Source organism: Dreissena polymorpha, chromosome 10, assembly GCF_020536995.1.
Source record: "Dreissena polymorpha isolate Duluth1 chromosome 10, UMN_Dpol_1.0, whole genome shotgun sequence".
NCBI classification, from domain to species: domain Eukaryota; kingdom Metazoa; phylum Mollusca; class Bivalvia; order Myida; family Dreissenidae; genus Dreissena; species Dreissena polymorpha.
The window spans coordinates 69853865-69879540 of NC_068364.1; the positions used below are offsets into that span (position 1 = coordinate 69853865).

A 25676-nucleotide genomic window follows, 5' to 3' on the forward strand; every position below is an offset into this window, starting at 1 on the left:
CGCGTGTCATTTGAAAGCCATATTATCTCATTCCGTCACTTTTCGTCACTGAAAAACTGACCGATTTTAGGGACCACTTCAGATAAAAAAAATGCGTTTGTGACTTTTGGTAGTCCCTCATTGCGTTTAGCAATGAACGTATCCCTAAAGTCATCCTCTCCGGAACTAGAAACTATGGCTTTCAAATGACACAAGGCCAGTCCATATCCCGCAATGTTTCCAGCTGTTGGTCGCTTTAGAGTTCCTCTATGCAACAGCACGTCTAACAATCTGTTATTTGCCTTTCAGGCTTTTTTCATGACTTAAACAAACTGAATTATAGATTGCAGTAACAGTTAAGATGTGGGCCATATTGTCAGTAATTTTACATGTTTTAAGCAAAGATCACAGTTCTTCAACATCATCAGGAGCACTGTGGGCGTTGCAGGTTGCCTTGAGAACACGTTCACTATATCTTCCTGTTTGTGTTACAGTCCAGGATACGATTTTTGAAAACCGGCAAAGAGTCAACAAAATTGCTTACACAATTACAAAACGTTTCAAAACAGTGTGTGTTCAGCAATGCACTTCCCAAAACCGGAAATTCAAACCTGCGCCCATTATTAGCAACAAAAATGGCTCTGGGAAACTTTGCAAGCCACATCATACAATCATGTACACAAGTTTTAATTGATACACTATCAACACTTCCACCATTTACACACATTATGCCATGATCATCAATAGAGATGCCAATCACTTTCTGAGCTTCGGAAGAAATTGGCACTGTTGTCTTTACATATGTCGAGAACCCGTCTTCAAATGCACAGCAAAAATCTGAGTAATATCAGGCATTACTGTACATCGAACTGAAATACAAAATTAAATTCACACAATGCTTATTTCATGAATTGTATAATTCCCTTTTAAGTTTCATTCTGACGCCTTATTTGATCGTTGGTTATGAGAAAAATCAATTTTCAGCACAACAAGCACATTACATATTGACAAGTCGTTGAACTAAAATTATCGCTTGTGAAAAGAATTCACAATTTATATGAATAGCTCAGAATTTTAATATACCTTTTGCTCCTTCATAAGAATTATTACTAAAAGTAATGAATTTATTTAAAAAAATTGTAATATTTGAAATAGCTTTTAATATTTATAATAACAATCATAAATATTTTTAATAATGTGCCTGCCCTGGGGTTCTAACCAAAAATCTTTTTAAAAAAATGTAATTTTACCAAACAATAAACACAGTGCCTTTAATAAAACAATTATTATTAATATGTTTCATGTTTATCTGGAATAGGAAATAAGAAGACAGTTGATGAGAAAAAATACTAAAATTTGGCACCAGAATAGTCAATGATATTGTATTAAAAGTTAGTTTTTACACTTACTCCATTTCTTTCTCATAAGCATCAATGACAGCCTTGTTAGACGACGCAGTTGAGATTTTCTTGATGGCCTCCCCAGCACGAGTCTCCATCTATATTTATATTTGCAATAAGCGTTATGTTTAGAGTGGTTAGGAAGTTATTTACCTTCACCGGCCTGCCCAAACTGACTATCATTGCTGAAAAGATAATTGAACAACATGAAAACGAAATAAGACCGTAGTTACTTAATACTGACGTCACAGTGTATTTTCATAGAATCCATTCGTATCATCATTACATTATTAAATAACTTAAATGAGCAATCAATTGGATTTAACAACACAAATGCGAAACTAAATTTGAAAACTGAATATGATGGACACCGGAATGTTTCCTTATATATTACACGATAAACAAATATTCATTGGGAATGACACTTGGAAATTTAAGGGGTCTGAAAATGTGTGAGAAGTCCAAAGATCAATGGCAATTGTACAATAATTAAACATTGATATAAATGCAGGTTGAAAAATGAAGCCATGCACACCTGTTCCAAGCTTGGTATTTACGTGAAAGCATGGCATTCATCTGATCTTGAGATAGTGCTGCTTTCCATAAGCAATTCGGTTGACTTTTCTACAGTCAGGGTTTTCACAAACAACGTACAAATAACCACTGAGGCCATTTTGTAGTTCGCCAACAATGTTATATATTGTCAAAGGAATGGGACACAGATTACAAAACTGACCATACTGTAATTAATTTAGCAAAACCTCCAGCTCAACGAGTCAATCAATCTTCTTCCATCCCCCACCCACGTCTGCTTACTCTTTTCACGCAAATCGCCATCGCCGAGCTCGGTAAATGAATTATTGTTATCGAACACAACGTTGTCGATCGGTGTTTGCTTCTTTATCGAATTTGCATACCGCTCGCTTTTATTTCGCACTTTCATTTTGCTAAGAAAATGTCAACGAACACAATGACGCCATGAACACAAATATTTTACGAAACGAATTAATTTAACTTGTTTTTGTATTGTAAAGTTATTAAATCTTAGAGATACGCAAATTTAACTCTTAAAAAAAAATACAAATTTATTTCGTGTATTTAGTATAATTTTCGTAATTTACCGTAGATATCCCTAATAGCCGAAACGCTTTCCGAATTCGGCGATATCGACCGACTATTCCCGATCTCACTAGGCACCTACTGCCTTAATAAGTGACTGTAGTGTAACGGTTATCAATAAAGCAATAAACCGTGTCATCGCTGTCGTCTTGTAAAATTGAAGAAAATACGCGTTAACCAAAACTCGAACAGCAAAAGTCTGCGCCATTGTTAGAAAAACCACAAAATAAATATATTTTGATTATTTTTTGTTTTTATACAAAACCAGAAAGTTTCGCGTATTTGCTCCTGTGATCTTTCCCCTGTGATCAGTTATTAATTAAAACAATAAGCTTTGCATTATTGGCAAATAATGTTGTAATAACTGTAATAGGCACAAATGAAGTACTTATTTACACTAATTTACACAAAAAAATCACCACTATGCAATATATTCTTAAAGAAAATAATATATACATTGATCCGTATAATAACTTCTTCTACCATAAGCGAAAAAAAAGCATTACATATTAGTCGCCGCACTCCAGTGCAACGCCAATTACGATATTTCGGCAATACAAATACATGCATACACCGTTAAACATCAGCAACATGTGGTTCATTTTAATAGAACAACAACATACTATGAATGCAGTGCTGTCAATGGGACTGTCAGCACGTATAAATTGCCGTCGACAACCGCTGACAACGAACGAATGGTCACATGAAAAAAGTCATGCTGAAATGAGAGCAATTCTGTGAAAAGAAAATGCTGCGTGTTGCACTAAACTAGTCCGATCGTTAGAAACCCATTTAAATTACGGTTTTTGTTTGAAGGCGCTTGAGGCGAAATGAATTTACACTCCCCGTACACTTTTGAAGAACGTTCAGTACTAACTCGATTTTCCCGAGTGGAATTTCACAATATCCAATACAGGAAGAGTACACAAAAAAAGAGAAATCGAATGTTTTGAACGACAGAAATCCTGTTTCATTAAACTTTTTTGGTATTAAAAAATTCCCGTTAGGAACTATTTCTGCAATGTTGTTTGTTTTTGAGGAATAGGCTATTGACAAGGTTTGTCTGTTAAACACATTGCCAATAGAATTAATAATGTTTTATATATATTTTCTCTGCCAATAGGTATATTATAAATATGTAATTACTAAAATCGCATTCGCATAATGAAATTTTCTTAGTGGAGCTTAAAATAGGTCATCCCGCTATCAAATTTCGTAGCAAGTTAAGTCGAGATAAAGAGCGAATATCAATACGAAATAAACGCTAGTAACTTTTTTGCTGATATGGCTATAAAGTCAGCGGCATTTAAGCAAATAAATACAATAAATAAAGGGTATACAACGGCGAAAAATACCTACCTCGGCATGAACGCAGTCATCTTGACTATAACGTGATTACCCCCTTTGATGCATCGAGGGCTTCCATACTGACTCTGAAGAAGCTCAAATATTTAAGTTGACTGATAGTTAAGGTAAATGCTGACGCTAGTTTAAACTTGTTAAACAGGTAGTAAAACGTGATCAGTGAATTCCGCTATTGGCCAATCATCTAGTTGTCCATGGTTATTTTTATAACACACGTTGAAATATTTAGTGCACACATCTTCACTGTCCGGAAAAGGTATGAAAAAATCAAACAGTTTAATGGTTGATTATAACTTAATAGTGATATTTAAAATCAAGATGATACAAACAAATTCATTCATGAAAGAATGAACAAAATAATACCGCATATCGGTTTTAGCAGATTTGAATAATACATGTTAAAGGGGCCTTTTCACAGATTTTGGCTTGTTTTGAAGTTTGTCATGAAATGCTTTATATTGATAAATGTAAACATTGGATCTTTAAAGCTCCAGTAAAATATCAAGAATAAAATTAAAAAAAGAAAAAATGAGTAGACCTCAGCAGGGCTCGAACCACAGACCCCTGGAGTCCTGGGGTAAAAGTCTACGAACAAGACCTTTTGGCCATCCTTCTAGATACAATCTCAAATGTTTTTTATAATCTATATAAGTAATCCTCGTAGTTTCACAAAATATAGCGACAACAACAGAACTCTCCAAATTATTAATTCTTTTCGCGTTGCAACGCTTTGTAACTTTCAGGTTTTTAAATCGTCAAAAGATTCATATAATGGCTATTTTAGAGCATGGTAAATGTTCAGTATTACTGTTTCCTCACAAATATCATAGCTAAAACGAAAATTTGCGAATCTAAAAAAACTTTTTTCTATTATGTCAATTTACCCAAACGTGAAAATGGCCCTTTAATTGCATACATAAAACGAAGCTATATAGCCATGCTTCTGATACGTAAAAATAATATAGCAAAACATTATAATGTTTAAAATTGTCAAGTTCTTGAAACTACCGAAAAGGACGAAGAAATCTACGCTACATCCGCGTATTTCGTTTTAAAAGCGAGTATTAAACGATACAATATTGTCAACATCTTCTGAATAGTGTATGAACAAGGATATAACAAACAGTGTTACATGTAACACTTTGGAGTATACAATCTATTAAGTAAGTGTCTTCTATCAGTATTAAAATATGGTTTCATCTTGTAGTCCTAGTTCTTTCGATATATATGTTAAGATACTATTGAAATATAAATATCCTTAAATTGTGTTTGTTTTAAAAAAATCTATCATTTATTATGTTTATTTATGATAAAAACATCCATAATCTTAAAGCAGACGTCCATTGACATTTAAAATATTGATTGATTAGCTAGACGGTTTTGTTAGAGTCAATTATTCTGAATATGTTAGTTTATTACAATACTCTTACAAAAACGGGTTTAGAGGATTGTGAGACAAAAAAGGGAGAACGAACGCCTTTAAAAATTGCGCAGGTCTGACTTTTTTCCACTTGCGTGAAATCAATTAACAGTAAGTTATAAGTAAGTAAATGTTACTACAGCACGTATCTTTCATTGAGATGTTTATTTTCGTTGAGAAATTTATTTCGTTAAAGACACAATTACAAACGAGAAAAAATGTCATCTGCATGTAAGCAAATTAGTGCCGGCTTCTCAGAACAAAAACAGTCCCCGCCCAAGAATCCACGATCATGTACCACGAATAAAACCATATATGAACTGTTTAGAGCGTCTGTGTCTCGTAACAATTGGATAGCTTGAGATTCAAATTGTATCTTTAAAGGACATCAATTACAAGCACTTGAACTTTTCGTCAAACAATTATTCACAATAAGTACATCGTAAACAATACATACTTGTACGTACATTACAAACATGAGCCTCGCTCTGGGAAAACGGGGCTTAATGCGAAGGCTCTTGCATTAAACAAAACTTTTTATATAATTTCTATGGTGTATTCAGAGTTATGGCCGTCAGTTGATGGAGCAATTATAACGCGTTTACAACAAACATTTTTATGAAAAATTTATTAAAATATTTTCTTACTTTTTTGTGTTGATGCACAGCTGTTTACATTTCCATACTGTTCCATGGCTAACATGGTATTTTTTCATTCATGAAAGTAGACTGCATTGCGAACAAGTTATTTTCTGATCCTGAATACATGGAATAGCGATTCGTCAACCGACGTTGTCTGTCATATATGCACGCGCTTTGTATGAACGGTGATTAATTGTGTTTATGTATTCATCGCAATTAAGGTGAATACTTCATTAATGAAATAGGGAAACTTCTGAGGTAGAGAAACATTATATTATACTATTTGGTTCCCATTCAACAATGTAAATAAAACAAATTGACAACGATGCGGTACGCCAAACTGAGAAATTATGTCATTATAATGACGTAATGACAATAATTGATCTGAAATTTTATCATAAAATGAACTTTGTATCAAATAAGATTTGCTTATTGTGTTCGATTTGATATACATGTAGTATGGTACGGTCTTATACCTTAACCGGAAAGGATACCGTTTTGTATTTTTCGATATCGTTTTTGTAAATATTAATTGTATCCCTTTGTACTTGGTTATTTCCCTTTACAATAAGTAAATAGCGAGTTATGTCCCTTTCCAGTAAAGATATAGTGCGTTATCTCTCTTTTCTTTGAAGAAACATCGGTTTATCTCCCTTTTCAGTCCAGAAAGTTATCTCCGTTTCCAGTCAAAATATAGTGAGTTATATCAATTTCCAGTGAAGATATAGTGAGTTATTTCCCTTTTCAGTGGAGATATAGCGAGTTTTCTTCATTTCAAGTGAAGAAATAATAATGAGTTAACTCCCTTTAAATTTTCAAATTGAAGATTTAGAGACTTATCTCCCTTTCTAAGATATTACATAGTCAGTTATCTCTATTTCAAGACACGACATAGTGAGTTATCTCCATGTCCAGTGAAACGTCACTTTTAACGATGTTTATAACTACACTCAAGTTTAAATATCATTTATGAACAAAATGATATTAACGATCTTGCTGACATTTTTTGTACACAACAGTCATATACTCGTAACATCAGACAACACAATGACCAAGAAGGCTATGATTTCAAACGAACAAGGTCTCCGTTGTGTAATGGTTATGGTGTCTGCCTAGCGATCGGGATGTCACGGTTTCGATCCTCAATGTCGGGGCGTTGTTGAAATCTTAAGTACTAGATCTATGACCAGGAAACGGATTCGAGAGCGTTTTAATTAGTCTGAGGCTTTCGATGCAATCGAGCTAAACTAAATAGGTTTAAACTAAAAGTAGTTTATTTATACCGCCACACTGGCCTAGCGTCCTTACTTCGTAAAAACAGTGTTTTAACGCCAAAAGTCGTAGGAGAAACGCGGCGTTCCTAAGCGTTTTCACTGCGTTAATACCACGATATCTCGAAGTTCACGCGGCGATCACCGGCTACGTCAGGATGTTCACATTATAATATTGGCGTGTCGTAGTGCAGTCGTAGTGCAAACTACAAAGTCGCAGAATAGTCGACTGCGCCTTCTGTTTTTTTCACTTGGACTCCACGACAAAGAGCGCGACAGGACCCCGGGTGGCCTATGGCATAAAATCCCCGTGAGAACTTCAAATTAAAGTATTTTCGTGTCTTTATAAATGAGTCGTTTTTAAGTTAAGAACACCGTAAAACTAGTCTCTTTGTATGTGATAATCCCATCAATAAATGTCTGCAAATAAGCGATTTCAAAAAGAACAACGTGAACTATTTTAACGATATTATGTTTCAGAATAATGTCACATATCATTCATCTAAAATATTGTTCTGTCATTAGCATATGCTAATGAAAAGATTCAGATTTTTGAAAAGCTTTTACTGAAATAATAATAATTTGTCACAATAAGGTGTATCGCAATACATGTATACACTGTATCAATTAAGGTGTGTGGGTGGGTTGAGGGTGGGGTGGGGCATTTTTTGAATTGCATATTTGTATCGGGACGTTCAATTTATAAACTAGCACAGATAACATACATAATAAATATTGTATAAGTATTAAGGTTAAAACCGGATATATTTGAGACACAAATTTGAAATTAAAAATCCTTTCGGCAGACTTTTCATTATTTAGGAACAATTATACTACTGTAAATACTTATTAAGATAGTACTCGTCTTGAAAATACCGCACAGATGCGCCTATGTTTGAACAAGACACGCATGCAAACAACGAATTCGAGTAAGGGATTGAATGGTATTTAGATGATGTAAATAACCATAACCCAATCATGTGAACTGAATTCAACTTTGAAACAAATTTCAAGAAACAAATTCAAAGCCGAACAAAGTTCTCGTCTGTAACAATTTGTGTAATCATAATGATAGATTTTTATATACTAGTAAGATTTTAAACTGTAACATAAAGCCTTGTTTATGTCGTCTGCGCCTTAGTTATACATTTGGGCATTATATGTCCATGCACGGGCGTACTGTTTGTATCACTGTTGTAGCTAACTGCATTCTAAAATATGCGATATTCACGCGCAAGTTACTGCAATACATCCATGTAAACGCCCACATTGAATTTGCGTATACATTTTTATTGTTGAGTGATATAACATGTCATAATCAATAACAGTAGATTCCAGTTTATTACAAAAACTGAGGCCTGTTTTAAATCCACCCGGAATCATTTTAAATCGCACAAATTTCTTTTCTTTAAACATCCACCACCATTCCATTCATGATATCACAAAAACAAAGTTTTTGTTATGAATAAATAAAGTGACAAAAGCAAGATACGTAAAGACGTCTTTTCAGACCAAGCCAGAAAGAGCTTGAAAAGCGAGTTTTATGTGGGAACTTAAAGACCTTACATCGTTTTTAACGAATGTCGGGACAAATCGTTTCATATCGGGATGCCGGGACAAAGAGCCCAACAGCAGGTCTGTCCCGCCGAGATCGGGACGTCTGGCATGTATGGATATATTAAGTAATGTCAATTTTCAGTCAATATATAGCGAGTTCTCTCCCTTTCCAGTTAAGATATAGTGAGTTATTTTCCTTTCCAGTCAAGATATGGTGTGTTTCCGTCTTTTCAAGCGAAGAAATAATAATGTTACATCTTCCTTTAAATTTCAAATGAAGATATTGAGACTTATCTCCCGTTCAAGACAAGACATAGTGAGTTATATCCAGGTCCTATTAAGCTTTAAAGAGTCCTCGCCCTTTCGCGTGAAGATATTGTGATGTATCTCCATTTCCAGTAAAGTTTCAGTGTGTTTTCTCCCCGAAAAAAGCGAAGTTAAAGCAATGGAAATTCTAAATATTAATCGTTGTTTAATGTTATGAATGATCAGCGCTGGAGGACTGAACCCTAAGTTTATATAAATTTTTTATTGTTTAACCGTCACTCTTAACGATGTTTGTAAACACTACACTAAAGTTTAAATATCATTTATGACCATAATGACATTTACGAAAGCACTAATAAATTTAGTACAAAACAGTGAAATATTCGTAAAATCAGATAAAACAGTGACCAAGAACATAGATTTCAAACGTATAAACCGTGACAGTTTGGTCGTTTTTGGTCAGCAATGTGGTCTTTCAGAAAAGACCCGTACATACACTTTTGGTCAAAGATATACATTTTAAAAACAAAACTGTATTTTTGATACAAAATATAACAAAATTTCAAACCATAATTGAAGAAATTGAATGTAGAATAACTTTTTTCACACAAAATGAAATAAGCGTGAGGTGTATATTTTTGTGTGTCAACTTGATCCTGTTCCTGATTCTAGGCCCAGGAAACGGACTCGAGAGCGTTTCAATAAGTCTGAGGCTTTCAATGCAATCGAGCTAAAATAAACTTTTAAAGTGATATTATGGGCATCTAACAGTATATGCAATGTTTATAGGTGTCTTTCGCAATCGTTGTTTATTTTTGGTGTGTTCACTTCATATACGCTTATATTTGTTAATACAGCATCAACATACTAAAACAATAGCCCGGAAACAGAAAAAATAATGCATTTGAATATCAACCGTACTTTCGTTTTGATAACTGACGACAGAAATGATTCGATGTACGATGTGAGTCTAAATGTAGTTTTCATCCAGATTCATTCATACGACACAAAGACAAAATTTTGTTTTACGGATCATTTCGTCTTAGAGGACTGGGTGAGTCATGTAAAATATTGACTATAATATATATATTTATAACTGGAAGCAAGATGAGTTGAAGATAATTGGTCAGTTACCACATTTTGACTAACTCTTTTGACCTGTTAATTATTTTCAGCTCAATTCAACAGTGAAAAAGGCCCATAATATCACTTTAAACTAAAAGTTTATGTATAAAACCACCGTCACACCGGACTAGCGTATTTACTACCACAAAAAAAAATCAGTTTTTGGAAAACGCCGAAAGTCGCAGGAGAAACGTTGCGTTCCTAAGCGTTTTTACTGCGTTAATACTACGATATCTCTAATATCACGCGTCGATCACGCGCCAATACGTCAGGAAGTTCACATTATAATATTGGCTTGTCGTAGTGCAGTCGTAGTGCAAACTCCAAAGTCGCAGAAGTCGACTGCGCCTTCGGATTTTTCACTTGGACTTACGACAAAGGGCGCGACAGGATCCCGGATAGCTTATGACCAAAATTGACCGTGTAAACTTCAAATTTAAATATGTTCTTGTTTTTATAAATGAGTCAATTTTAAGTTCAGAACAACATTAAAACTAGTCCCTTTGTGTGCGGTACCTTTTAAATTGAAATTGGAGATATTTTCTCCTCAATAACTGTCTTCAAATAAGCGACGTCAAGGAGAACAACTTGAACTATTTTACCGATATTATGTTTCAGAACAATGTAACATATCATTCATCTAAAATATTTTTCTGTCATTAGCATATGCTGATGAAAAGATTCACATTTTAAAAAATCTATAAAAAAATCTGTTTACATAGATAATTTATAATATTTTATAACGATTAAGGTTAAACCGGATACATTGGAATCATAAATTTGACTTTTAAATCCTGTCTGTGGACTTTTCTTTATTTAGGATCATTTATACGACTGTTAATACTAATTTAGATAGTAATCTTGAAAATACCGCACAGATGCGCCTATGTTTGGACATGCAACGTTTGCAAACAACGAATTTGAGTAAGGGATTGAATGATAATAAATGTTGTAAATAACCATTACCCAATCATGTGTACTTAATTCAACTTTGAAACGAATTTCAAGACACACATTTAAAGCCAAACACATTTCTCGTTTGTATCAATTTATGAAATCGCAATCATAGATGTTTTATATAAGATTTTAAACTATAACATAAAACCTTGTTTATGTCGTCTGCGCCTTTGTAATACATTCGGGCTTTTTATGTCCATCCACGGGCGTACTCTTTGTATCACTGTTGAAGCTAAATGTATTCTAAAATATCTTATATTCACAAACAATTTACTGCAATGCATCCATGTAAACGCAAATATTGAACTTGCGTTTACATGTTTATTGTTGAGTGATATAACATGTCATAATAAATAACAGTAGAATCCAGTTGACTACAAACACTTAGGCCTGTTTTACCACCCGGTATCATTTTAAATTACACACATTTATTTTACTTAAACATCCACGCCCAATCCATTAACGATATCACATAAAAATAGTATTTTTTATAAATAAATAAAGTGACAATAATGATATACGTTAAGACGCTTTTTCAGATCATCTTGAATGGCGAAACACTACACCAACCTATTCAGAGCCAATACAGAGCAATCTTCACTAGATCCAACACCGTGGAATTCAGTGAAATTCGTTGAGATTGTCGGTACAAAAAGTATCACTTAAACGCAGTTTGCATCCATAGATCATCTGCAGTGTTAAAAAGGATATTTGTATTAGTTTTGCGCCAAAACTTCGCCCTTTCACTGTCAAAAACGAACAATACATGACGCGCTTATAAGTTTGTTTGAATACACTTATTTGCATAATATCGGGTATCAAATGACAAGTCAATAACATGATTTTTGTTAAAGGCTATCAAGCCTCGCCGAAAGTTCAGTTGCAGCATTTGCATATAAACCAACAAATAGGAACGAATGAATATGTCTAGACAAAGATGACCAGCGCTTGTCATCCTTGGCATCCAAACCTATTTATCTATCCGTAGTTTCGGCCCTCTTAATGAATACATACAAATTTTGAAAGTGTAAAAATACAAAAAAAGGCGTATGTGTTATATGTCAATCTATAGCTTAATGTGTATTCTTGGACATAACATGAAAACTGCATTTAAATCGGCAATGTTTTGACAAAATACTGGCTTGACTTAGCTCCCTGTAGTATCGGACCTTCTGATTGGTAGCTAAGATTTCTTACTATGCGCTTATGCTTGTTTTAAAATAGTAACTTAATAAAAAAACGAAACTTTTTCTCATGTTGTTCTTAAAATATTTTACATTTTATTCTAAAATTAACGGCATATAAAACATTTGATATAGCTACTTTATGAATCAATAAAAAAACTAAAATAATCGTGTGTACACTAAAATAATCGTGTGTTACGTAATTAAAAATCATAGCATCACCCTGGAATAAAGATGACCTACTTTACAACGAACACCGAAATCATGAGAATGATCGTCGTTATATTCCAAGATATTATTATAAACCATTAAATAAATTACAACTTTTAAAAATTAAAAAAAAACCACTTACTTTACAGCACTTCTTAAGGTTTTTCGTTGAAGGCACAATACTATAAGGAGGACCGATGCTATAAGAGTAAGGGATATACATGTATCAAAATAAAAAATAAAATGCTTGACTATCTTTAAAGCAGTAGCTATTTATGAGAATCATAGTAATATATAGAAGGACGATTGCAATATTTAAAGCAAACCGCTACTTATTTATTACATTTTGTTGATATTATGATTGTGATGTGCTATGTATTTAGATTGCTAGCCAAAATGATTAATGCACGCATGCATTTGACATAAAGGCGAGATGTGTTCTTTGTCGATAAAGACACCAACACGTGACTCGAAAACTGAATAGACACGTTTTGAATTCGAAATAAAAGCGATTACCACGACGAAATGATTTATCGATAAATCAAAAACGTGTCTAGCGATTTGCAATTCTAACTCTTCTATAGTGATATTATTTATAGCGCACATGGCGACGAAACTCTTTCCGATGTCATTTATCTCACCCAGCCGATGCTTTCTCCATGATCTTCTTTTTTCCACGGTTGTCACTGCAAATATGAGCGTTAAGGTCTACCATTACAATGTTGGTGTTTCTATGTTGGTCTGTCTTGCATAATGGTTGACAGTCTGTTGCAAAAGTTGTCATTTTCGTTCTCTTTATTGTCGTTCGTCGTGGCTTAGCAGCTTGATTATCTTCTTCTTGTATGGAAAGAGGCTGTCATGATCCGTGGCTCGTGTATATCCCACCCGATGAGCGCTATCTGTGTCGTCTTGGACAGAATGGGCTGCATACTCTTGCTCTCATGTCACAAGAACATCAATGAATCGCCGGAAGTTAGTTTCTCTTGAATCGCTGATTCCTTGATATTGAGGTCAAACATTCTCAGCTCTACGTTCCGGTTTCGTCCATGGTTTGCACATTCCATGTACCGATAACGCTGGTGGTCCTGTATGAGATGATTTTGTGCGTGTCAATTCAGATCTGCGATGTCTGTTGTCATGCTGTTATGCGTTTCTGTTGCTAGCTGGTTGTTAACTGACGCAGGGTATGGTTGCTAGCCCAACACGCATCCATCCTTGTTCAGTCGGGCTCTTGGTCATCAATGGCGGAGATGAACTAATGATACAAATACATACATGAAGAAGTCGTCGCTACGCAGGTTGATGTTTTTGTCATAGCATAGTTAGCTAGTGAATCCTTCAGGTCATCATTTTAGATATGCGAACGTAACAAAGCGTATGTATTTTAAACACAACTTTAGGTGTTTTATTTTTCTAAGTAAGTTAGGTCTCACATAATATGTCTATTAATGTATACAGTTATGACGAACGCAACGTGAGATTTTGGTTCCGATTTCAAATTTATAATTTATTATTTAATCTTAAAATATCGGCACGAACTGCATGTAAAACTGTCTCTTATGCACTAAAGATTTTGGCAATTATGTACATATATTTCAATAGCTTGAGATATTTGCAAAAAAGATGTTTTTATCGGTGTTTTACAGTCTTTCCAGCCGTGTGTAAACCCCTGAAAACCTCGTCGATCATGCAGCCTGATAAGGCACAACGCCTACATACGGTGACAATTCTGTCAACTCATTTGAAATTTGCAAGATCGGAAGCACGTAAGCGATTATGTACAGATAGGCACGGGTTAAAATGATTTTGTTTTTAAATACCGCATATCGGTTTAAGCAAACATGTAATTCAATTGTAAATGTTAATTGCATACTTAGTTCGACGCTTAACAGCTTGCTTTTGTACTCATTATAATGTAACAACATATTATAATAGTTAAAATTGACAAGTTCTTAAAACTACCGAAAAGGATTAAGAAATCTACGCTACACCCGTGTATTGTGTTTATAAAGGCGAGTATAAAAAGCGGCAATATCTTCAACATCTTCTCAATAGTGTATTAACAAGGATATAATAAACACTTTGGAGTATACACTCTTTTAAGTAAGTAGCTTCTACCGGTAATAAAATATTGTCTCACCTAACTACTGATGTTTTTTCACAGATTATTTTACATGTCAGTCTTATTACAATGGATTCAATAGAAACCCTATTGTAACTAAAATAACGGTCGCTATAAATTAATGAATTTTCTTTAAGGACATACGATTAAGAGTGGTGGGGAACACTGTACTATATCTATTTTATAACAATAGTTATACATAGGCGGAAAAAAGTTATACATGGGCGGACAATAGTTATACATAGGCGGACAATAGTTATACATAGGCGGACAATAGTTACACATAAGCGGACAATAGTTATATATAGGCGGACAATAGTTATAATGAGGCGGACAATAATTATACATAGGCGGACAATAGTTATACATAGACGGGCAACAGTTATACATTGACAGATAAAAGTTATACATAGGTGGACAATAGTTATATATAGGCAGACAATAGTTATACATAGGAGGACAATAGCTATACATAGGCGGACAATAGTTATACTTAGGCGGATTTAGAGGATGGAATGACGGAAGCGGAAAACGGCGCACGCCCTTAAATATTGACTATAATATATATATTTATAACTGGAAGCAAGATGAGTTGAAGATAATTGGTCAGTTACCACATTTTGACTAACTCTTTTGACCTGTTAATTATTTTCAGCTCAATTCAACAGTGAAAAAGGCCCATAATATCACTTTAAACTAAAAGTTTATGTATAAAACCACCGTCACACCGGACTAGCGTATTTACTACCACAAAAAAAAATCAGTTTTTGGAAAACGCCGAAAGTCGCAGGAGAAACGTTGCGTTCCTAAGCGTTTTTACTGCGTTAATACTACGATATCTCTAATATCACGCGTCGATCACGCGCCAATACGTCAGGAAGTTCACATTATAATATTGGCTTGTCGTAGTGCAGTCGTAGTGCAAACTCCAAAGTCGCAGAAGTCGACTGCGCCTTCGGATTTTTCACTTGGACTTACGACAAAGGGCGCGACAGGATCCCGGATAGCTTATGACCAAAATTGACCGTGTAAACTTCAAATTTAAATATGTTCTTGTTTTTATAAATGAGTCAATTTTAAGTTCAGAACAACATTAAAACTAGTCCCTTTGTGTGCGGTACCTTTTAAATTGAAATTGGAGATATTTTCTCCTCAATAACTGTCTTCAAATAAGCGACGTCAAGGAGAACAACTTGAACTATTTTACCGATATTATGTTTCAGAACAATGTAACATATCATTCATCTAAAATATTTTTCTGTTATTAGCATATGCTGATGAAAAGATTCACATTTTAAAAAATCTATAAAAAAATCTGTTTACATAGATAATTTATAATATTTTATAACGATTAAGGTTAAACCGGATACATTGGAATCATAAATTTGACTTTTAAATCCTGTCTGTGGACTTTTCTTTATTTAGGATCATTTATACGACTGTTAATACTAATTTAGATAGTAATCTTGAAAATACCGCACAGATGCGCCTATGTTTGGACATGCAACGTTTGCAAACAACGAATTTGAGTAAGGGATTGAATGATAATAAATGTTGTAAATAACCATTACCCAATCATGTGTACTTAATTCAACTTTGAAACGAATTTCAAGACACACATTTAAAGCCAAACACATTTCTCGTTTGTATCAATTTATGTAATCGCAATCATAGATTTTTTTTATAAGATTTTAAACTATAACATAAAACCTTGTTTATGTCGTCTGCGCCTTTGTAATACATTCGGGCTTTTTATGTCCATCCACGGGCGTACTCTTTGTATCACTGTTGAAGCTAAATGTATTCTAAAATATCTTATATTCACAAACAATTTACTGCAATGCATCCATGTAAACGCAAATATTGAACTTGCGTTTACATGTTTATTGTTGAGTGATATAACATGTCATAATAAATAACAGTAGAATCCAGTTAACTACAAACACTTAGGCCTGTTTTACCACCCGGTATCATTTTAAATTACACACATTTATTTTACTTAAACATCCACGCCCAATCCATTAACGATATCACATAAAAATAGTATTTTTTATAAATAAATAAAGTGACAATAATGATATACGTTAAGACGCTTTTTCAGATCATCTTGAATGGCGAAACACTACACCAACCTATTCAGAGCCAATACAGAGCAATCTTCACTAGATCCAACACCGTGGAATTCAGTGAAATTCGTTGAGATTGTCGGTACAAAAAGTATCACTTAAACGCAGTTTGCATCCATAGATCATCTGCAGTGTTAAAAAGGATATTTGTATTAGTTTTGCGCCAAAACTTCGCCCTTTCACTGTCAAAAACGAACAATACATGACGCGCTTATAAGTTTGTTTGAATACACTTATTTGCATAATATCGGGTATCAAATGACAAGTCAATAACATGATTTTTGTTAAAGGCTATCAAGCCTCGCCGAAAGTTCAGTTGCAGCATTTGCATATAAACCAACAAATAGGAACGAATGAATATGTCTAGACAAAGATGACCAGCGCTTGTCATCCTTGGCATCCAAACCTATTTATCTATCCGTAGTTTCGGCCCTCTTAATGAATACATACAAATTTTGAAAGTGTAAAAATACAAAAAAAGGCGTATGTGTTATATGTCAATCTATAGCTTAATGTGTATTCTTGGACATAACATGAAAACTGCATTTAAATCGGCAATGTTTTGACAAAATACTGGCTTGACTTAGCTCCCTGTAGTATCGGACCTTCTGATTGGTAGCTAAGATTTCTTACTATGCGCTTATGCTTGTTTTAAAATAGTAACTTAATAAAAAAACGAAACTTTTTCTCATGTTGTTCTTAAAATATTTTACATTTTATTCTAAAATTAACGGCATATAAAACATTTGATATAGCTACTTTATGAATCAATAAAAAAACTAAAATAATCGTGTGTACACTAAAATAATCGTGTGTTACGTAATTAAAAATCATAGCATCACCCTGGAATAAAGATGACCTACTTTACAACGAACACCGAAATCATGAGAATGATCGTCGTTATATTCCAAGATATTATTATAAACCATTAAATAAATTACAACTTTTAAAAATTAAAAAAAAACCACTTACTTTACAGCACTTCTTAAGGTTTTTCGTTGAAGGCACAATACTATAAGGAGGACCGATGCTATAAGAGTAAGGGATATACATGTATCAAAATAAAAAATAAAATGCTTGACTATCTTTAAAGCAGTAGCTATTTATGAGAATCATAGTAATATATAGAAGGACGATTGCAATATTTAAAGCAAACCGCTACTTATTTATTACATTTTGTTGATATTATGATTGTGATGTGCTATGTATTTAGATTGCTAGCCAAAATGATTAATGCACGCATGCATTTGACATAAAGGCGAGATGTGTTCTTTGTCGATAAAGACACCAACACGTGACTCGAAAACTGAATAGACACGTTTTGAATTCGAAATAAAAGCGATTACCACGACGAAATGATTTATCGATTAATCAAAAACGTGTCTAGCGATTTGCAATTCTAACTCTTCTATAGTGATATTATTTATAGCGCACATGGCGACGAAACTCTTTCCGATGTCATTTATCTCACCCAGCCGATGCTTTCTCCATGATCTTCTTTTTTCCACGGTTGTCACTGCAAATATGAGCGTTAAGGTCTACCATTACAATGTTGGTGTTTCTATGTTGGTCTGTCTTGCATAATGGTTGACAGTCTGTTGCAAAAGTTGTCATTTTCGTTCTCTTTATTGTCGTTCGTCGTGGCTTAGCAGCTTGATTATCTTCTTCTTGTATGGAAAGAGGCTGTCATGATCCGTGGCTCGTGTATATCCCACCCGATGAGCGCTATCTGTGTCGTCTTGGACAGAATGGGCTGCATACTCTTGCTCTCATGTCACAAGAACATCAATGAATCGCCGGAAGTTAGTTTCTCTTGAATCGCTGATTCCTTGATATTGAGGTCAAACATTCTCAGCTCTACGTTCCGGTTTCGTCCATGGTTTGCACATTCCATGTACCGATAACGCTGGTGGTCCTGTATGAGATGATTTTGTGCGTGTCAATTCAGATCTGCGATGTCTGTTGTCATGCTGTTATGCGTTTCTGTTGCTAGCTGGTTGTTAACTGACGCAGGGTATGGTTGCTAGCCCAACACGCATCCATCCTTGTTCAGTCGGGCTCTTGGTCATCAATGGCGGAGATGAACTAATGATACAAATACATACATGAAGAAGTCGTCGCTACGCAGGTTGATGTTTTTGTCATAGCATAGTTAGCTAGTGAATCCTTCAGGTCATCATTTTAGATATGCGAACGTAACAAAGCGTATGTATTTTAAACACAACTTTAGGTGTTTTATTTTTCTAAGTAAGTTAGGTCTCACATAATATGTCTATTAATGTATACAGTTATGACGAACGCAACGTGAGATTTTGGTTCCGATTTCAAATTTATAATTTATTATTTAATCTTAAAATATCGGCACGAACTGCATGTAAAACTGTCTCTTATGCACTAAAGATTTTGGCAATTATGTACATATATTTCAATAGCTTGAGATATTTGCAAAAAAGATGTTTTTATCGGTGTTTTACAGTCTTTCCAGCCGTGTGTAAACCCCTGAAAACCTCGTCGATCATGCAGCCTGATAAGGCACAACGCCTACATACGGTGACAATTCTGTCAACTCATTTGAAATTTGCAAGATCGGAAGCACGTAAGCGATTATGTACAGATAGGCACGGGTTAAATAATTTTGTTTTTAAATACCGCATATCGGTTTAAGCAAACATGTAATTCAATTGTAAATGTTAATTGCATACTTAGTTCGACGCTTAACAGCTTGCTTTTGTACTCATTATAATGTAACAACATATTATAATAGTTAAAATTGACAAGTTCTTAAAACTACCGAAAAGGATTAAGAAATCTACGCTACACCCGTGTATTGTGTTTATAAAGGCGAGTATAAAAAGCGGCAATATCTTCAACATCTTCCCAATAGTGTATTAACAAGGATATAATAAACACTTTGGAGTATACACTCTTTTAAGTAAGTAGCTTCTACCGGTAATAAAATATTGTCTCACCTAACTACTGATGTTTTTTCACAGATTATTTTACATGTCAGTCTTATTACAATGGATTCAATAGAAACCCTATTGTAACTAAAATAACGGTCGCTATAAATTAATGAATTTTCTTTAAGGACATACGATTAAGAGTGGTGGGGAACACTGTACTATATCTATTTTATAACAATAGTTATACATAGGCGGAAAAAAGTTATACATGGGCGGACAATAGTTATACATAGGCGGACAATAGTTATACATAGGCGGACAATAGTTACACATAAGCGGACAATAGTTATATATAGGCGGACAATAGTTATAATGAGGCGGACAATAATTATACATAGGCGGACAATAGTTATACATAGACGGGCAACATTTATACATTGACAGATAAAAGTTATACATAGGTGGACAATAGTTATATATAGGCAGACAATAGTTATACATAGGAGGACAATAGCTATACATAGGCGGACAATAGTTATACTTAGGCGGATTTAGAGGATGGAATGACGGAAGCGGAAAACGGCGCACGCCCTTAAATATTGCCAAGGTTGGCTTTTTCCAATCGCGTGAAATCATTGAACAGTAAGTTAATGGTTATCATTAATTACTGCAGAACGCATCTTTCACTGTGTTGTTTATTTTTGTTGAGAAATGTGTTACGTTTAAGATACAATTACAAACGAGAACAAGATGCCATGTGCACGTAAGCAAACAGTACAGGTTTCTAAGAAGAAAAAAAAACGCCCCGCCCAATAATCCACGATCATGTACCGCGCTGGTTCAATACTTAATACGGAGAATAACTTGATTACTGAGAATGACTCGAATACTGAGAATAACTCGCTTCCAAAACAAATGTATACGAGTTTAATACATATACATGTATATGAACTGTTTAGAGCGTCTGTATCTCGTAAAAACCCGGCGCAGACATTGCTATCGGATAGCTTGGGATTCAGATTTTATCTTGAATAGGACATCACTTATAAGCACTTCAACTTTTTGTCAAACAATTATTCACACTTAATAGATCGTAAATAACAATAAAAGAACATTACAAATATGAGCCTCGCTCTGGGAAAACGGGGCTTAATGCGAATGTTTGTACATATACATTAAAAAAACTTTTAATATAATTTCTATGGTGTATTGAGAGTTATGGGCGTCAGTTATTGCACCAATTATAACGCGTATTTAACAGGTTTTTTTATTTTCATACTATTTCGTTTTGATACACAGCTGTTTACATTTCCATACTGTTTCATAGCCAACATAGTAATGTTTCAATCGTGAAAGTAAACTACATGCAAACAAGTTATTTTCTGATCCTGAATACAGAGGGGGTAATCACGTGACAAACAAGATGGCGACGTCCATGCCGAGGCAGGTATTTTTTCGTCGTTTTATACCCTGGATTACTTGTATTATTATTTTTTATTCCGCTCACTTTCCAGCCATATAAGGTAGACAGTTACTGGCTTTTATTGAATAGTAATATTCGTTCTATATCTCGACTTTACTCGGTGCGAAATTTCTTAGCGGGATGACCTAATTAGGGCTCAACTAAGAAAATTTGCCGTGAGTAAAGTCGAGATATAAAGCGAATTTAAATACAAAATTAACGCTAATCACCTGTTTACTGATATGGATAGAAAGTGAGCGTCATTTAAAAATAGAAGTTACTTACTTATGCGTTCCATCTTCTTATGGCCGTTATACTTGCAGTTGTGATGCAGTGATGAACTGCACTGTTTGTCGTAGGTTGTCTGGACTGCCCCACAGTTTGGTTTGAATAGTTGTTTCTGTTGACCAATATGTTTGGCGGGCCTCTTCCAGGTTGGGGCAGCTATGTAGAATGTGGAAGGGCGCTTGTTCTTCGGCTCCGCACTGACATGACGCTGTTTCAGCAAGTCCAAGTCAATTCATGTGCTTTTGAAGACGACAGTGTCCAGTTCTGAGCCTGAAGATAATGGTTTGACCGTGTCTGTAGATGCTGTCTTTCTGGGGTTGGTATCCATCATTTTTGTCATTCCATTCTGCTGTAAATTTGTTCTTGAGTAAGGTTTTTGCCTCATGGTATGATATTGGGAGTTGGGGCTGCTCCTTCTTTGATCCCTCCTTGGCAAGCTTGTCTGCAGCTTCGTTGCCGGCTATGCCTACATGGGCAGGTATCCACTGTAGCAAAACATTTTTGTGGTCTGACAGATGGTAAATGTGTGCCAGCAGCTATCGTGTTGTGGCATCTGATGGTCCTGCTGCGAAGGACTGTAGGGCTGACAGTGAGTCTGTGAGGAAGACAATGTTTCTTTCTTGTACACTCTGCTCAATCAGATGATGTGCTGCTGACTGAAGAGCCTGGACCTCAGCTCTGTAGTTGGAGCTTTGTTCACCTACTGGGATTGCTGAGGCAAAAGGGGGTCCTGCTGGGTATGTTATATACACCCCGCTTCCAGCGTTCTTGACTGCCTTTTTTTCTGCTGATCCATCAGTATAGGCCTGGATCCATGAGTGTGGTGGGTAGCGCTGGCTTATCATGTCTTGAGTACAGAATTTCAGTTGGACAGGGTTTTGTGCCTTGTTCTCAACTCCTGGAACATCGACTCTGATGGTTTGGGTTTGTTGTCTTGGGATATATGTGTCTGGGGTGAGTGGTTCGATGTCCGTGTCTACTGTCACCCCCTTTTAACTGATTAGTTGTTTGACAACGTGGTTGAGACTTTGTCTTTTGAGTCTACATTTTGGTCTCTTCTGTAGCTTTGAGTGGATGGGGTGGGATGGAAGTCTCCGTGCTTTCTCCGAGTGTACTAGAGCTTTGTATTGTCGCCTTGTTTCTAATGGTTCTAGATTGGCTGCTTTCTCCATTACTGTGATTGGTGTAGTTTTCATGGCTCCAAGTATGATGCGCAGACATGAGTTTTGTACCTTGTCAAGTTTGCTCTTGCTGGATTTGGAAGCTGCTATCCATGATGAAGAGGCATATTCGGCTATTGGTCTTACAGTGCCCGTGTATATCTGTGTCACAATTTTTCCATTGGCTCCCCAGGTTGTACCAGCAAGTTTTTTCATAATGTCTGTCTTTTTGATGGATCTTTCTTGTAGTTTGTCTAGGTGTGTGTTCCATGTCAGGCGCGAATCAAGCGTTACTCCAAGGAATGTTGTTGTTTCTACTTGTGGTTATGGGGTTTTGTTTAAGGTTAGATTGATTCTCTCTTTGGAAGTAGATAGTGAGAAGAGGATGGTGACTGTTTTGGTTTTGTTGATATTTAATGCCCACTTGTCTGTCCACTCCTCTACCTTGTTAACGGCTGTCTGGATTCTGACAGAAGCAGTGCCAGCACTTGTCTCTGAGCTCCAAATGGCAAGGTCATCAGCATGTAGGGTGTTCAACACGTATCTTGGTAGATTTGGCACAAAGTCGTTAATGTATACGAGGAACAATGTGGTGGATATAACTCCCCCTTGTGGCACCCCTTCTCTCATTTTAACTTGTTGGCTGAGAGTGTTGTCAAGTTTGACTCTTGCTGTTCTGTTGAATAGATAGCCCTTGATCCATTAGTGAAGTTTTCCTGACACACCGTTTTGGAGGAGTTTCAGAAGCAGACTTTGTCGAATGCTTTTGACAGTTTAAAGAAGACAGCCAGCACTTTTTTTTTCTTGAAAAGCATCTTCAATGTCTTGTGTGAAGTAGGCTAGTTGGTCTTCTGTGCTATGGTGTTGTCGGTAGCCAGTGTGTGTTGGGACAAGTAAATTGTTTGACTCTAGGTGCCAGACAAGCCGCTTGTTGATTATTCTTTCCAGAAGTTTGCCAGTGCAGCTAAGAAGACTGATTAGTCTGTAACTTTCTGGTTTGCTTTTGTCTTTACCTTTTTTGAAAATAGGAATGATGTGAGCTTATTTCCATTTCGATGGGAATTTGCCACAGTGCCAGCTTAGGTTGAAGATGTGTAGAAGAGTGGTCTTTGCTTTATGACCTAGATGTGTCAGCATTTCATTTGTGATGCCGTTGTCTTTTGTCTTCTTCAGCTTCTTCAAGGCTGTCTGTAACTCGTGCATAGTGAGACTATCTGACATGTATGGGCTTACTTCTTCTTCTGCCATGTGATTTGAGAGTGTTTTGGTCTCTCGTCTTACATCTCTGATTCTTTCTTGCGGGAGGTTTACTCTACTCTCTGCCTCGTAGACTTTGGCAAAAAACATTTGAAAAATAGAAGTAATAAAGGGTATAAAACGGCGAAAAATAACCGTTTCGGTATGGACGTCGCCATCTTGACAAACACGTGATTACCCCCTCTGGAATAGCGATTCGTCAACCGACGTTGTCTGTAATATATGCACGCGCTTTGTATGAACGGTCAATTTTTTAGTTCATTTATGCATTAAAATTAAGGTGAATACTTCATTAATGAAATAAGAAAACTTCTAAATTTGATAAACATGATATTATATTATTTGGTTTTCCAATTAACAAAGTAAATATAGCAAATTGACAACGATGTGGTACGCCAAACTGAGAAATTATGTCATTATTTTGATTAAATGATAGAATAATTCATCGGAAATTTAAGCTTAAAAAGAATAAATGTATTAAATAAGACCTGCTTATATGTTCGATTGGATAAAGTATGATATAGTCTGATATCTTAACCGGAAAGGGTACAGTTTTTGATCGATATCTTTTTTGAAAATATTAAGTGTACCCCTTTCTACGTAGTAATTTCCCTTTCCAATAAATATATAGCGAGTTATATCCCTTTACAGTAACGATATAGTGCTTTATCTCCCTTGCAAGTTAAGATACATCGGGTTATCTCCTTTCCAGTGCAGATATAGTAAGTAATCTCAATTTCCAGTAAATATATAGCGAGTTCTCTCCCTTTCCAGTTAAGATAAAGTCAGTTATTTTTCTTTCCAGTGAAGATTTAGTGAGTTTCCTCCGTTTGAAGTGAAGAAATAATAATGTTTTATCTCCCTTAATTTTTTTTAAATGAAGACATTGAGAGTGTATTCCCTTTCAAGACAGGACATACGGAGTTATCTCCAGCTCCAGTGAAGTTGAAATGAGTCATCGCCCTTTCGCGTGAAGATATTGTGATTTATCTCCATTTCCAGTAAAGCTTCAGTGAGTTTTCTCCCCGAATAAAGCGAGGTTCAAGGAACGGAAATTCTGAATATTAATCGTTGTTTAATGTTATGAATGGTCAGCGCTGGAGGATTTACCCCTCAGTTTATATCAATCTTTCATTGTTGCGAAGTCACTCTTAACGATGTTTGTATACACTACACTCAAGTTTAAATATTATTTATGATCATAATAACATTTACGATAGCGCTGATAAATTTAGTACAAAAACAGTAAAATGCTCGTAAAAACAGACAACACAATGGCCAAGAACATAGATTTCAAACGTATAAACCGTGACAGTTTGGTCGTTTCTTGTCAGCAATGTGGTTTTCCAGAAAAGACACGTAATTACCCATTTTGTCAAAGATATACATTTTAAAAACAAAACTGTATTTTTGATACAAAATATAACCTAATTCCAAACCATAATTGAAGAAATTGAATGTAGAATAACTTTTTTTCACACAAAATGAAATAAGCGTGAGGTGTATATTTTTGTGTGTCAACTTGATCCTGTTCCTAAAAATTGGATTTAACTTGACTTCTGTAAAGTTAAAAGTTTCGTTGAAGGTCGCCGTGGTGTAATGGATATTGTGTCTGCTTAGCGATCGATCCCCTTTGTCGGAGCGTTCTTTAGATCTCACCCAAAGACACCAAGTACTGGTTCTAGGCCCAGGAAACGGACTCGAGAGCGTTTCAATAAGTCTGAGGCTTTCGATGCAATCGAGCTAAAATAAACTTTTAAACTAAAAGTTTATCAATAAAACCACCGTCAAACGGGACTAGCGTCTTTACTACGAAAACAATCAGTTTTTGGAAAACGCCGAATGTCGAAGGAGAAACGCGGC

The 25676-nt window shown here is 35.2% G+C and overlaps 3 protein-coding genes across 7 annotated transcripts in view; 2 read left to right on the plus strand and 1 right to left on the minus strand.

Annotated features, from left to right (window-relative positions):
* Positions 1 to 25676, plus strand: part of LOC127849342 (uncharacterized) — a 213431-nt gene that overhangs the window by 137980 nt on the left and 49775 nt on the right. The window lies entirely within an intron of this gene.
* The window catches only part of LOC127849350 (type-2 ice-structuring protein-like), a 196128-nt gene that overhangs the window by 95307 nt on the left and 75145 nt on the right, over positions 1 to 25676 (minus strand). The gene's annotated exons all lie outside the window — the stretch shown is intronic.
* Positions 4810 to 25676, plus strand: part of LOC127849343 (uncharacterized) — a 70642-nt gene continuing 49775 nt past the window's right edge. The window contains exon 1 of one of the 3 annotated variants that reach the window (XM_052382072.1): positions 4810 to 5026. The gene's annotated coding sequence lies outside the window, so the exon portion shown is untranslated. Of the gene's footprint in view, positions 5027 to 14515; positions 14599 to 19655; positions 19676 to 25676 lie in introns of those variants that run through there. The other 2 variants (XM_052382074.1, XM_052382075.1) reach the window with 2 other exon arrangements.